The sequence below is a fragment of the Amborella trichopoda genome, chromosome 5, assembly GCF_054954075.1.
Source record: "Amborella trichopoda isolate Santa Cruz 75 chromosome 5, AtrichopodaSantaCruz75HAP2 v2.0, whole genome shotgun sequence".
NCBI lineage: Eukaryota > Viridiplantae > Streptophyta > Magnoliopsida > Amborellales > Amborellaceae > Amborella > Amborella trichopoda.
Window position 1 is genome coordinate 9,018,034 of NC_142340.1, and position 16,320 is coordinate 9,034,353.

The 16,320-nt window shown below is 31.4% G+C and overlaps 2 long non-coding RNA genes across 2 annotated transcripts; one reads left to right on the forward strand and one right to left on the reverse strand.

The window, feature by feature from the left end:
* Window positions 1-806: 806 nt before the first annotated feature.
* LOC148781936 (uncharacterized) lies at window positions 807-2,494 on the reverse strand. The gene is made up of 3 exons (XR_016055875.1): window positions 1,912-2,494; window positions 1,542-1,753; window positions 807-1,452 (listed from the first exon to the last, which is right to left on the reverse strand). It is a non-coding gene; the product is annotated as an uncharacterized LOC148781936 (long non-coding RNA).
* Window positions 2,495-6,745: 4,251 nt separating this feature from the next.
* LOC148781937 (uncharacterized) lies at window positions 6,746-8,424 on the forward strand. Its single transcript, XR_016055876.1, has 2 exons — window positions 6,746-6,872; window positions 7,596-8,424. It is a non-coding gene; the product is annotated as an uncharacterized LOC148781937 (long non-coding RNA).
* Window positions 8,425-16,320: the final 7,896 nt, after the last annotated feature.

Below are 16,320 nucleotides of genomic sequence, written 5' to 3' on the forward strand. Positions count from 1 at the left end.
TCATATGAACCAACATATATTGAAAATTGTTAGTAGTGTACATGTGAGTGACCAAAAGCATGGATTGTGGCGGTGCCCCCTGTCAAAGAACAGTTTATGTAATACCATTCCTCCTTTCAAGTCAGTCACAGTGTGGTCAATTGGTGGAAAAATTTAAATCAGCTACACGTTCATCAAAACGGATCGGTGGTGCTCTTGCAGCATATCAAGCAGCCTATTACATGTAGCCTAATTTGCAAAAGCTTAAAAACAAAATATAAAGAGCATGCACATCTTACATGCAAACTTTGATATAGTGGAATGGTAAGAGAATGAGATAGTCAAATACGTATGGAAAAAATTTATATAAGGTTGCAATTTTAAAATGTAGAATTAAATATGCACCTCAAAATTCCATCAAAAAAATGTTGTTTTTATGTTGAAAAACTCTGTAATTGACCGATATCGAGATGTACGAATATGAAAAAAGAAAAAAAATTTCGAGTCTTAGAAATAGTGCATCTTGCAACACATTATCTAGACTGTCTATTTTCAAGATTTTCATATGTTTATATATTTACTTGATTTTAACTTTTTTTGTAGTTCGAATTGCATAATTAGATGTAAAAATAGATTTTGAGATAATCCTATTTTATCCCAAAATTATATATTATGATAAAATTCGAAAGTGCCCTTTAATTGAATCGTTGAAGGTTGCAACCTTATAGAAACCTCACCCAATAACTATTGAATTATATGGAACATGCTAGATACAAAACAAAACCAAACGAGGAACACACAAAAAAGAAACGAATACATCCAACTTCTACACGGGCCAAAAGTAAGCTGCTATCATTTACTCCCAAAATCACTATTCCATAGTTACATGCCCACCAGTAACATTAACAATGACATTCTCATAACTGGAGAACCAAAATAATCAAACACTACACTTAACTACAAAGTGAAAAGAGGGCATCAATAAGCGTTTTCTCTGTTTACTTCTCACATGTAAGGTTTTAAAAATTGGATTGGTTACCCTGACTGCTGATTCCGATATGAATTACCAATTTTTAAACCCTGCTCACAGCCTTGCCTTGAAGGGCACCACGGCGGCCTTGAGCCACAACTGGCCCTGTATGAATTCTGTTGCTGCGAACCTCCGCACCACCTCTCTCTTCACCTCCCCATTCACCTTCAATCCCCCACCTCAGCCTTCCCTTTGTGTCCGCCCCGGACTCCCAATTCTTGTACTCCACACACTTCACTGTATCTTGCATTAGCTCCTTCGCCACAGATGCCACCCTTCCTTGCTCACGGCATCCCCTAAATATGATTGCAATATAACTAACTACCCCTAGCATGAGGTCTCCATTGCCTTCCCAAATAAGTCGAGAAATTTCCCTTCACTAGCTCGCAACTTGAATGGTACAATTGTGAACAATAAATCCTGTATCCTGTATGGGTTCAAACCTGCCATTGAGCAGTTATCATGTTATGCTATTTGGGCATTGTTCCGAGTGGAAAAAATTGACTGTTCTGGAATACCGTGGCTGCGTTACCGAAAATGAAGTCAATAGTGCCATAGATGTGACAGTCTTTATAGAACTAGTGGAGGGAGCGGGCGTAGAGGGTGTCCTGGTAGGCCGAGATATTGACCCTCAAAAAAGCAGCGAAGTTCGATTGGACATGGAGGGCTACTGCCTCGTGCTTGGCAGGGCCAACGGTGTTGACAACAGCGAGATCGTGGGCCATGAAGCCATTCCAAATACAGCTGCAATGCAGAGATGATGAAATTTAAACACTGCCAACCACACACCACTAGCTGCTCTATTTTACATCAAGTAGCTACTGAAGTTCAAAGTTATAAAAGCACAAAAAGTCTAGAGACGGTGAGATTCAAATTGCAGAATCTTGATCTCAATTACTTACCGATAAAACAAGCAGAAAAGTTATAAAAGCACAAAAAGTCTCGTGACATCTTCTGTGAATCTTGCTCGTGAAAACCCACTGAGGCATGTGTCTTGATTGGTCATGGCTGTACGGGTTATGGGCACAAGCTCCTGGCCAGCATTTCTCGTGAGATCTTCTGTTAATCTTGCTCGTGAAAGCCCACTCATTGAGGCATGTGTCTTGATTGGTCATAGGTGCACTGAGAAGGGCTTTTAAGTTCGATGGCGTTGCCTGGAAAACTTGGTACTTAATTGAGAAGTGGCTTTCTGATAAATTCAAGTCCATTTGATCTTCTTGCAAGAAAGTCAGATTCCAAAAGTGGAGCTCCTCCCTCAAAAGAGTTAATGGCCTCTTTTATAGTAAGCCCCACGATTTCACTCCACTCCGGGTTGTGGAAAATAGTGCTTCAGACTTTGAAGCTAGAGTCTTGAAGCAAAGTTTCGGGTAAAGGGTGTCGTTGCAGAACGGCATATGGTTCCCCTGAAATTTTGTCTTTGTCATCCGAAAAAGGTTTATTGATCCTTTTTCCGGCAACCCGAGTGACTATGATACGAGTGACTATGATAGTGATCAGCAGTGCAAGGAGAATTAAGGCAAGATAGCGACAAGGATGTTTGTGGAGGTGAGAAGGGAAGGAGAGCGAATCCATCTTGTTTTATTGAAGCACTTGTCTAAGATTGTGTGGATAGAATTGATAAGATAGGATATGTACGAAAATCATATGTAACAAACATTTTAAATGTTTTAAGGAGAAATCTAACCCATAAATAATCAAGAAAATCTCAGCACCATAACGATCTATCTTTATATTAATGATAAAAACAGGATATGTATGAAAATCATATGTAATATATATGGAATTTTTTATTTTTATATATAAATATCTATTTTATATTTATATTAAATTAAAAATATCTAAAGTCTTTTTCCGAATCGGTTGAAGCACCAAATTGCTTCATTTTTCTCACCACACCAAAGAAGACTCCGAAGTGAGTTTGACAACATTGGGCTCAACCAAAATGTATTAAAAAATATAAACAAATGTGAAAAGTATATTTAGCATGATTAAACAAAGTACATCCAAATGAAGTTGAAAAATAGTGAAAAATTATGTTTCAAACATTGATTTGTGCCCAGGGGTATGTTTGAAATTTTTTTAAAATATTGAAAAATGTAAAAATAAGTTTGATAGACAAAACACTTTCCAATTTTTATCAAAATGATATAAACCATTCAAAAACCCTATGGGATTTTATATATTTTTATTTTTTATTTGAAATACCCATCCCGACCACTAAAACACAATCGGCCAGTACCTTGTTCCTTTTTGACCGGCGGGTTTTGAGTTGGACCCAGCCGAGTCATCAAACTACCCCATAAATGCCCAAGAGTAAATAAAATAAAATCCTTCAATTTTTATAATAGCGAAACTAAATAAAAAAAAAATGCACAAAAGAAGGACCTCTCTGGAAATTTATTAAAATATACACCAAAAAGATAATTCCACAAATTCGGCTTTTATCCATACGTATATCTCCATGTCCCACTACACGGACTTCTTCTCTGTGTGTTTTTTATTTTTTATTTTATTGTGTTGTTTTTTTTTTTTTGTTTTCTTTGCTCCTATTCCTATTAGGAAGAGTTATCTTAGATCTTATAATATCTTCTTCTTCTTCTTTCTTTCTCCCCCTAATATTGTCTTCTTCTTTTTTTTCGTCTTCTTGAACTTTTCTAAGTATGTTGTATTTAATGGTTTTGGTACTTATTTTGTAGTCTTTATCAGCTAGTTGTAACCTTATCTAGGTATTGGGTGATCACGGGCACATATGCCTCAACATAACGTCCCATCTTCCACTCTCATCAGTACTCTATTATAAAAAAAAACAAAGGAAAAGAAAAAAAAAAAAGTGTTTTGGTGAATACTTTCTTGATTTTCTTGGTTTGTGTTTTGGTGAATAATTTATTTATTTTTTTGGTTTTTATTTTGATAAATAATTTCTTGATTTTCTTTGGTTGTCTTTTGGTCAATAACACATTCATTTTCTTGGTTTTGTTTCGGTGAATAATTTCTTCTTTTTTTGGAAAAAAATCTCTTGATTTGTCTTATTCGTCAGTTTTTGGGTCAAGTGCACGATCTCCTAACTTTTTTGAATTCATCATTTTTGTAAATAGCAAAATTAAATTGAATTGGAACTTATTTATCTAATTGATTTGGTAAGAACTTCTTGATATTAATAGGAAATCATATATTTAATAAAACAACACGTGGAATCAAGAAAGCTTGTGATGAGAGTCTATTGCGTACAGATACTAGAGAGAGAGAGATTGGCCAATGGATTCGATTTCTTAGTTTCTTGTTTGCTAATTTTTATCCTTAGAAAATTAGAGCACCTAGTTAAATATGTAGAATGAATGGCCTTTCCACTCATTAAAATGAATCCTTGCCCAATAGCTCTTGAACTTAGAGAGAAAATTTCCAACGTCTCTAAGTACTTTTCCAGGTATGCTATTCTCTCTGTACCCTGTTTGCTCTTCTTAAGATAAGAGGGTTTGGATTTTCTTCTAACTTATTTGTGTTTGTTCTCTCTCAGAAAGACGGTCTTAATTGTGAAAGAAAAGCATATATTATTTATAAGGTTAAGAGAAAATATCTTAGTACACTATATTTTTAAGTTTTGTTTATCTATAGATCCAAGGTTTTAAAACCTATATATTTTCAGATTTTATCTATTATATCAGTTTCATTTCTTTATAGACCCAAAACTTATCTATCTTTTCACCCTTGACCATATTTATCCATTTTTACCCCATCTTTTTAATTCAAACAAATTTTAAAGAGAAATCCTTTTCTAACTCCATCTCCCTTCACGTCTTTTTATGTCTCCCATGAATCTACAAAACCCCTATTTCTCCATATTTCTCTCAACTCTTTCTATCTTCTTGTCTTTATCCCAAAGTTTTAAAGAGAGAGGGGTTTGGGAGATTCACCGGAAGATAGAAAGATAATTTTTAGAAATATAGGGGTTTGGAAGATTCACATGAGAGAGAAAGAGAAACACATAGGAAGATGAGATTTTGAAATGATGTTTTTTTTAAAATTTGTTTGGGTTAAAATGATGGAGAAAAAATGGATAAAGTTGATTTAAAAGGCTCAAAGATATAATAGATAAAATCTTTATGACACAAGATAGGTTTTGAAATCTTTGATATATAGAGAAATGAAACTTAAAAATAAAGTCGATAGAGATATTTTCCTTAAAGTTAATACCTATATTGTAATCAATAGGTATGAGAATTATAGGTACTATATCTTGTAAATTATCTTTGACTCTTCCAAGTGTTATTCTACTTTTTCGACTAACCTGAGACTTTTAACTTGGTATCAATGGCACATATTCATCTTCATTATATCCATTCCGATAAGATCAAGTCGATTTACTCTGTTACTCGATCCTACTCTTTTTTGTATGATTAGGTCTATTGTTTTGTTACTTGATCACACCTATCTATTTGATTACAATATATTGTATCTATCCTTCTCATACCTACTGATTACAATATCTATATGAACCCTGTAAACAATATATACTTTCATTTCATATCAATTTCTTTGGCTTTCTTCCATCTTGGTTTTTATGACTCAAGTGAAATTTCTCATATTGGGAGTCATAGGTTTTTTTTTTTTGCTTGCTCTGGTGAGTAAATTTTTGTCTTAATTTCTTGTTTTCTTTTCTTGGGTCTTTATTTTGAGGTGAAAGTTTGGGAGAAATATTGGTTTTGTGGACTGCTTCGTATCTCAATCCGTTGTTCCACTAACTCCCTTGCACAAAATAATTACTCAGCATTTTTTTTTTTTGAAATTCTGTGATCTGTCCAAGACTCACTAGATGATTTTTTATTTTATTTTATTTTAAAGGTGGACTTTGTGGTCCCATATGCATGTGGCCATCCAATTCACTTGTAACAAAATTCTTTTTGACCCCACAGCAATATCAGCTAAAAAACACAAGAAAGTCGAATTGAGTTAATGCTCATGAAGCACACCACATCAGTCCATGTATAATATGATATTGATTACCATGTCCATTTAACAAAAAAAACATGAATCACACTACATCAGCCGTATAATATGATATTGACTCCCATGTCTATTTAATAAAAAAAACATGAAGCACACCACATCAGCCACCAAATTGCCCATGGTTATTTAAGATTGGAAATCTTGAGCAAAATTTTTTTAGTAATTTATCCCTAGTGAGTCAAATGATGAAAATACAATTGGTTGTTCAAGGTTATCAACATAAAATTTGCAGTTAAATTGAAATGCTGAACAATAGAGATATTTTCATAATTCGAAAGTTTCATGTTACTAACTTTGAATAACGAGGGGTATCTGTAGCATTTCTTCAGGAGAATTACCAAAATGCTCTTGTTTTTTCTAGTTCCCAATCCTAAATAAGGGGAATTTGGTCATTTCTACTATTTTTTGATAGGTAACCAAGCACAATAAAACTTAAAAAGTAACTTTGTGTAATATTGACTAAGATAAATTGACACTTTAATTATTTTTAAAGGTAATTTGACGCTTCCTATGATACTTTTCTATATCATTATCATCATCATTTATATCAAAGACAATATGAATACTTTTAAATAAAAGAAAAATCTCTAATGGTTGGGACGCCAAACAAATTGTCAAGTGTGACCCACATGACCACAGTGCATCCAACCCTCACTTTCATGCTTTTTGCATGCTTTCAACATCAAAGTCACCCAAAAAACATCATATGACTTAGGAATAATTGTTTGTGATAAAGTTTATTTTTCTATTGTTTTTTTTTTTACTATTGTTTGGTTTGAATGTTCTCATTTTTCTTTTTTTCATTGTGTTGTAATACGTTGCGATATTGGTGGAGATTGAAGAGATATATCAATTTCAAGTAAGTTTTCATTATTTTTTATTTGGAATTTTTTTTTTTTGAAGAAATATAATTTAAGTGATTCCAATTTTGCAATGTGATTTTACAATATCTTATTTAGCGTGAAATAGAAATCAAGGATTTATAGTAAGTCTTTATTTTGATTAAAATATAACAATATTTTTTAGCTTTGAAAATTTTTATTCAATATTTTAATTTAATTAATTTAGTGGGAGAGACTATTGGAAAAAGATGTTTACTAAATTTTTTATTTTTGTATTTTAAATTTAAATTAATTCCATATTTCCTTTTGATTCGTAAAGCATTCAATACACTTGCAAAAGAATGCGCACTAGACTACTAGAAATAGATTTATTTACTATAAAAAGCAAAGGATATTTGGGAGGATGGATTTTGGAAAAATCATGTATTTTTATATTTGTTTGGCCTTAAAAACAAAGTTTAAATTAGCTTATGGGGTCAGAAGAAATAAAATCTACAATTTTTATGCTCTAAGATATCTTTTAAAACCTTGTATTTATTGAGAAATAAAACCAAAAAATAAGAAGTATGGAGATATTTTCCCTATCTTTAAATTGATAACTATACAAGTATTACTTATCTCTGCTAGATAGGGACAATTTCCTTCATATATGTGTTTTCCATTCTATATAAATTAAATTCAATTTTAAATGTTTGCAACACCCTCTCTATGAAATAATTTCCTTTTCTAATCTTTTCTAGAAAGGTCAGGGCGAGAGGGAATTTTGTGAAGCATGGCTCACTTTTGGTACGGTGATGCTGAACTATTTCGTCTAAACAGCCTGGCCGATCAAGCAGTTTTAGCAGAACAACAAATTCTTGAATTACCATAATTAGACATAGCACCCGACATTCCCCGAGTTTGGAAGAAACGCATCAAGATTCCTGAGATTGGAAGAAATGCACCCTAAATTGGAAGAGACACAGCCGAGATTGGAAGAAATGCACTCGCGATTCCTGAGATTGGAAGAAACGGGAAAGTGTTCCTCGTTTCGAAGGTATTAACGATGAGCGACCTAGATGCTAACCTGAGCAGGGTGCTCGTCCTGAAAAAGTTAAGACTTGTGTGCGAGATAGAGAGGAGGAGGATCGCACCCACTTTAAATATTGGAATAAATCTCTAAAGTCGTATCTTTTCTACCAGCATTGGATCAAATTGGCCAAAAAACATGGTTGAATATTGGAGATAAATTAAATGTCTGGGGAAGATGCGATGCCGATACTAATGAGCTCCCATTTGAGTTCACATTTGACAAGCAGAGAGCTCCAATTCGAGTTCATCTTTTAGCAGTCAGGCAGGTCTTAGAGTATTTTCCCATCTCCCTCTCAGCAGTCAGGCAGGTCTTATACTTTATTTATTTAATTTTTTTAGCAGACAAATGCTTCTGCCTAAATTCTTCAATTTTTTTTGTAAGAGCAATTGATTGAGAATGAACGAAAATTTAGCCTCAGGTCCTCCCCTGGTTTAGGTTATAGAGATTTTATTTTTAGTTGTATATCTCTCAAATTCTCAATAAAATATTATGTTTATTAGATATTGTTTTTAGTATTTCTGTTATCCTTGCCCCTTCTCTCGTACTTTCTTCACTGTTTTTTGTATTATTTATTTTACTTAGTCAATCCCTTTAGTTAATGGGAAAAGTTTATATAGAGCCTGGGATCTAAACAATCAAATTAGAGCCTACCTCAAACTTTTTCACTAGAAGAAGTTGTTTTGATGCCCAAATATCATCAAATTGATCATCTCGACTTCAAGATACATGGATATGAAAAGAAATTGGATTTTACGTTTTTGAAATAGTGTTGCTTGTAATGCATTTTTTGATTGTCATTTCAAGATTTTCAAGCTTTCATAAATCTGTTCGATATACACTATTTTGGATGCTTTAAATTTTATAATTAAAGATGGAAATATATGTTAAGGCTATCATAAAAATTTTGAGTATGGAAATTATATTTCTCAGCAGTATTTGAAGGTGGGTTGTAATTTGATTGTTTAGAGCCTCGGCTCTATGCAAACGACACTATGTTTTATTTTTTAAAAAAAACACCATAACAATTAAAAAACATTCCTCAATGAAACTGCCAAAAAGTTTCTTCATTTTATGAAAAAAAAAACAGGTATTCATTCAAGGGAATTTTATTTATTTATTTTAGAACCCCATCAAGTCTTTTAATTTTGGGAAGAAAAAAATTGGACTTGAGTTGAGTTGGTAGTTTCAGGGGCTAACATTAGTTAGCCTGCGTGCTTTGAAGTTAGGTTGAGAACACATGGGCCACTACAAAAGTAAAATTTTAGTAAATATCATCGTTTTTTCTTATTTTTTAAAAAGAGAAAAGTTTATATAGAACTGAGGCTCTAAACAATCAAATTTGAGCCTACCTAAAAAGTTTAACTGGAAGAGGTTGTTTTGATGCTCAAATATCCTTGAATTGATCATCTCATCATCAAGTTACACAGACATGAGAAAAAAATGGATTCAAGCTTTGGAAATAGTGTATTCTGTGATGCATTTTTTGACCGTCAATTTTCAAGAAGATCAAATTTTCATAGCTCTATTGATTGACACTATTTTTGAAGCTTTAAACTCTATATATAAAGATGATAATATATTTTAAAGCTATCACAATGATTTTCAGTAATGGAATCATATTTCTCGATACTATTTGAAGGTAGGCTCTAATTTGATCGTTTAGAGCGTAGGCTGTATACAAACTGTACCTTTAAAAAAAAATATATTTCTTATTTTACGCTCATGTTCCATTTTGTAAAGCACATTTTGTATGTTAATTTACCATTTTTTTTATACGCATGATTTCTTAGTAAACACTTAGATGGAAGTAAATTTATAAGCACATACTTAGAGTTTCAACGATTCGATGTTTTATACTGTTCCCAACTCCCTCCCATCTTAGATGATGCATGGGACTTTCGAAGACAAAACTAGAAAAGTGGGTATCTTAAATAAGGGAAAAGTTTATATAAAGCCGAGGCTCTAAACAATCACATTTGAGCCTCCCTCAAAAATTTCATTAGAAGAGGGTGTTTTGATGCTCAAATATCTTCAAATTGATCATCTTGAGAAAGAAATGAATTTCAAGTGTTGGAAATAGTAAATTTTGTAAGGAATTTTTGGACAATCAATTTTCAAGATTTTCAAGTTTTCATAGATATGTCGATCTACACTATTTTTAAATATATAAATATATATTTGTTTAGGCTTATCACAAAGATTTTCAATATTAAAACCACATTTCTTGACACTGAAGGTAGGCTCTAATTTGATTGTTTAGAGCCTAGGCTCTATATAAACTGCACCCATTAAATAAGGGTGCGGTTTGCATAGAGCCGAGGCTCTAAACGATCAAAGTAAAAGTCACCTTCAAATAGTATCGAGAAATATGGTTTCGATACTGGAAATCTTTGTGATAGCCTTAAAATATATTTTTATCTTTTATTATAAAAATTTAAAGCTTCAAAAATAGTGTAGATTGAGCAGATCTATGAGAACTTGAAAATCTTGAAAATTGATAGTCAAAAAATGTGTCACTAGATGCATTATTTTCAAAACTTCAAATCTATTTTTTTCTCATGTCCATGCATCTTGATGTCGAGATGATCATTTTTAACCCCTAAGAAGCGTGCTACACTGAGACCTGCATCAAAACCCGTTGGATGTTTGCATAAGCCTCAGGCAGATTGATAGCTAGGCCTTTCAAGCCCCCTCTCTCTCTCTCTCTCTCTCTCTCTCTCTCTCTCTCTCTCTCTCTCTCTCTCTCTCTTTATATATATATATATATATATATATATATATATATATATATATATATATATATATATATATATGAAAAAAGCTGGGATGAGCTCACTAGCTCATATGAGTCCAATGGCCCAGCTTGAATCTAAGCCGATCTGACGATCACGGATGTTTGGTAGTGTTTGAATTCTAATTTTTTTTCTACAAATCTAAATCACTTGAAATTTTAAGAGTGTGTTCCTAAAAAATAGTTGAATCTTTGAAAAATATCAAAAAAAATATTTTACATGAAATAAATATACCAAAAAACACTTTAAATGTTTTGAGGTATTTGGTCATTTATTTTCGAGAATAATTATTTTTATATTTTTATTATGTGTACCTTGATGAGAAGAACACAATTTTAAAATTTCCTGTGATTTAGATTAGTAGAAAAAAAATTAAAATTCAAATATGAAATGAGGTCGTGACTGTTAGATCGGCCCATATTCAATTTGAGTCGTTGGGCTCATATGTTCATATGAGCTAGTGGGCTAATCCCAGCTTTATATATATATATATATATATATATATATATATATATATATATATATCTGGAAAATTTTTTAATAAGGATGCTACCTTGTAATGTAGAACTGCAGATGCCCCTAAAAAATCCATCAGAAAATGTAGTTTTAAAGTTGAAAAACCCTTTGATTGATCATGACATCGAGATGTATGACTATGAAAAATAAAAAGATTTTAAGTCCTAGAGTTAGTGCATTTTACAATATATTATCTACACCGTCCATTTTCAAGATTTTCATGTGTTTATCGATCTACTTGATTTTAACTATTTTGGAAATTTAAGATATAAAAATAGAGTTTGAGATAATCCTAAGAACCTTTTACATCAAAATTACATACGTTGATAAAATTTGAAGGTGCACCTTACCTCTACACCTTTTAAATCAAAATTACATACCTTCAATTCAGATGTTCAATACCCAAAAATGGGAATGTGAATATTAAACTTTCGGCCTATTTTTGGACATTGAACATTCGAAAAAACCCTCCAATTCGGTTGTTTAACATCAGAAAAAAGGTAAAGATGTCTTTTTTAAAAAATTATGTTATAAAAAGTAAAAAATGGACATACGTGTAATGACGGAAACTATTTGGTACATCCGTTATAGCGCAAAGTATAACGGATATTTATGTAATTTTCTCTTTTTATTGTTTATTTATATTAAGTGGGATCACATACAAAGCTTTCCCTATTGAATATCTTGCTCTCTAATGTGGAAACGGCAATATAGCTCTTATTCACAGTGGCTAGGGTTAGAACCAGGGGTTTAAAAATTGGATCGGTGGCCCAGAATGGGCACCCCAAAAACCCATATGATCGGTGTTGTTAAAATCAAAAATTTATTTTAAAAAAGTTATTAAAATTCATTATAAATGTTGTTTTTTTAGAAATCCAATAAGAAATAAGAGTAGTACGATATTAACTTTCATTTTTTTCATCAATATGTGAACATATATTATTTTCCTTACTAACTATAATCCAAAATTATTACAATTTAACTAACTATAATTTTATATACTGAAATTGAAATTGTTGGTTTCATTTTATAGTTATTTTATTATATAAATAATAAAAATCTAAAATATCTTATAATATAATCTAATTTAAAATGTATTATTGACAACTATAAGAAAAAATAGTACAATACATAATTTATAGTGCAAATAAATTACAATAAATAAAATAAAAGATTTGGTTGTCAATGTAGAAATAAATTTTAAAGTGGTATAAATTATTGTTATTTTTCTATCTTAGAATATCCTCTAAATTAATATTTTTTTAATATTCAATAAATTAAAATTAGCATTATTTTTTATTTTTTAAATATCCTACGAGCTAGTACTAATTTTTAGTCTGAATTAAATACTTAATTAATTATTAATCATATAATGAAATGATCCCGTGAGATAATAGCCTAATAAAGTTTTTATGTTTTACTTGGATAGATAAATTTAAATTTTTTTGGTGAAAGATAGGGGTGGTGAGCACCTAATTATTAGCTTTAATAATACTTTTTTATGATATAATTTAATTACCACCATCGAATGTGTACCCTATTTAATTCATTACGCGCCTACAACGTCAGGGGTACACTGTTGGGGGTACACCAAGCCAAACTAATATGTTAAAACAAAAGAGATGTGGGATTAAAGCGAAACAGTTAAAACCTAACGGGGTTTAGTAAAGGTAGTAAATGTACTTCTCAATTTAGCCAAAAGATTTGTTAGTCCTTCAGGAGTGTGCTATTTATTTACTCTTACAGGTCTAACACACACTAGGAGCATCTTTTAGATCTCATCTTTTCAAGGCGTAATATCTATAACCCCAAAATGAATTTCCAAAAAAAATTCCAAATTTTTTTTTTTTTGTACTAGATGAAAAGTACAAAAAAAAAAAAAAAGAGTCAAGATTGAATAGAGTGGTCTAATGTTTTAAGAATTATATCTAAATCTCAAAAAAATTTAAATTCAAAATTTCTCTTTTGAAAATAATATTCCAATAGTTTTTATGTTGTTCCCAAAATTTTAAGCCAAAATAATATCTTTAAAGAAGTATTTTGTGTGAGGGAGTACACGCATTGTTTACTCTCGTTGGATCATAGTAAACGCACTTTTTATTTTAATATCAATGTCGCTTGAGAGCGAAAATGAGACTTCGTTAAGAAGCCAAGTCAATTATCCCACATCGAAAAGATGTGGTAAACCAATCGCGGTTTTACATAGAAGACCGCTCGAACGTCGATTTTCACGCTAAAACAACATGTCCATGGCAAAAATCGAGTCGGTGTAACAAATTGTGTTCCGGCAACACTTTCTCCAAACCGCCGACTTTTTTGGACCCCGAAAACCGTTTTTTAAACCCCTGGTTAGAACAAATTGTACTGCCTAGTTTTCCCAAAAACCTTTTTTTCAAACAAATTGTGTTCGGGCGACACATTGTTCTTCAATTGGAACATTGAAGATCATCTCATTTACAAAGGAAAATATTGTTTGTTAATTACCGAGCTTTTGAAATCCAAATATGGATATTTATGGTTAAATATTAAACTTTTATTTATGAAATTGTGATGCGAGGAAATTACATTTGTTGTCCATGGGTGTTTAATTCGCTACGAAACGCAACTAGAAAACCTTCACGTTATATGATATGTTTGATTTTTGTTTTTCAAATTACAATTGTATATATATAGGCCCTGTTTATAATTATACTCAACAAACTCTCTCTCTCTCTCTCTCTCTATATATATATATAAAAAGGAAAAGTTTATATAGTATATAAAGTTTAAAGCATAAAAAATATTGTAGATTGAACTAATCTATAAAAACTGGAAAATCTTGAAAATGGACTATCTAAAAATGAGTTACAAGATACACTATTTTCCAAATTTGAAATCCACTTTTTTCTCATGTCCATGCATCTTGATGTCGAGATGATCAATTTGAGGATATATGGGCACCAATACAAATGTCTATTTTATCTCAGGTCTATCTCATGATATTTTATATATTTATATATAATTATCTATTATATATTTATATTAAATTTAAAAATATCCAAAGTTTTTTCTTGAATCGGTTGAAGCACCGAATTGCTTCATTTTTCTCACCAAACCAAAGAAAACTCCGAAGTAAATTTGACAACATTGGGCCCAACCAAGGCCTGGCTAATCCAAAATGTATTAAAAAATAAAAAAAAAATGAAAAGTATATGTAAAGCATGATTAAACAATGTACATCGAAATGAAGTTGAAAAATAGTGAAAAATTATTTTTCAAACATTGATTTGTGGCCAGGGGTATGTCTGAAATTTTTTAAAAAATATTGAAAAATGTAAAAATAAGTTTGATAGAAAAACACTTTCCAATTTTTACCAAAATGATATAAAACATTCAAAAACCCTTTGGGATTTTATATATTTTTTATTTTTTATTTGAAATACCCATCCCGACCACTAAAACACAATCGGGCAGTACCTTGTTCCAGTTTGACCGGCGGTTTCGAGTTGGACACAGTCGAGTCATCAAACTACCCCATAAATGCCCAAGAATAAATAAAATAAAATCCTTCAATTTTTTTAATAGCTAAACTAAATAAAAAAAAAAAATGCACAAAAGAAAAACCTCCCTAGAAATTTGTAAAAATATACACCAAAAAGATAATTCCACAAATTCGGCTTTTATCCATACGTATATCTCCATGTCCCAACGCACGGACTTCCCCTCTCTCTCTCTAATAAGTTAGTATATATCCCTATGCTAGGAGACTCTCGATAGATAGAACTACACGTTGTAAGTTTCATCGTAAGAATCCGTTTGAGATGGATAGAGATGAGATAAGTTTCATCGTAAGAATATGAGAGAGAGATGATTTTTTATTATACGAGATAGATGGAGATAAAATAGGTAACTGATTTTGTGTCCTAATTGTAGTAGGAGTTTAGGCCACCTAATTATATAAATACATCAAATGAAAAGGCCTCACACATTAAAGGTCAAACAAAATCTGCGAGCACCATATTCAGGTTTTGGTTAGAAAGAGAAGAGAACAATCCATATTTTTCTGGTATGTTCATTCTTCTTTTTTCAGCTTGTATTCTTCTTCTTCTTCACTTTTTGTTCTTTTTCTTTGCTTTTCTTTTCTCTTCTCTTCTTCAATGTAGAAACAATTTATCTTCAATTTGCACATTGGAGTTCGACATTTTAAAATAAAATTAATTAAAACTTAAAATTTTCAACTAGACCTTATGAAATTTGGCCCCAGCTTTTTACATAAGAATCAATAGTTTTATATTTTCAAAGGGCATCACAAGTTGAGAATTAAATCAGCTAATTACGGCCCCATATTCAGGGCTTGGTTAGGGAGAGAGAGAAGAAGAATAGGAGTAAGCCATTTTTGAGGTATGTTAATTCTTTTTTTCTAACTTGTATTTTTCTTCTTCTCCATGTGTGTTTTTATTTTTTATGTGTTTTTCCTTTTTTTAGTTTTCTTTGCTCTTATTCCTATCGGGAAGAGTTATCTTAAATTTTATAATATCTTCTTCTTCTTCTTTCTCTTTGTATCTCTCTCTCCCTACTATTATCTTTTTCTTCTTTTTCGTCTTCTTGAACTTTTCTAGTATGTTGTATTTCATGTTTTTTTGTACTTATTTTGTAGTGTTTATCTGCTAGTTGTAACCTTATTTAGGGTTGGGGTATTGGGTGATCGCAGGCACAGATGCCTCGACATAACGTCTCACCCCCCACTCTCATCAGTACTATATTATAATAGAAAAAAAGAAAAACAAAAACAAAAACAAAAAAAAAGGAGCAAGCTACAATCTTATTCGCTTTTTGGTGGGTTATTGGATGGTTGGATGAAAAAAAGAATTGTTCTCACGATGAATATCCGCTCCATCTTGCGTACTTTGAGTTGACATTACCTTAATAGCGATATTATTTTCTTGGTTTTTGGTTTTCATGAATAATTTATTGATTTTCTTGGTTTTTATTTTGATGCATAATTTTTAGGATTTCTTCGTCTTTGTTTTCGCGAATAATTTCTTGATTTTCTTGGTTTGTGTTTTGGTGAATAATTTATTTTTATTTTTTTTGGTTTTATTTTGG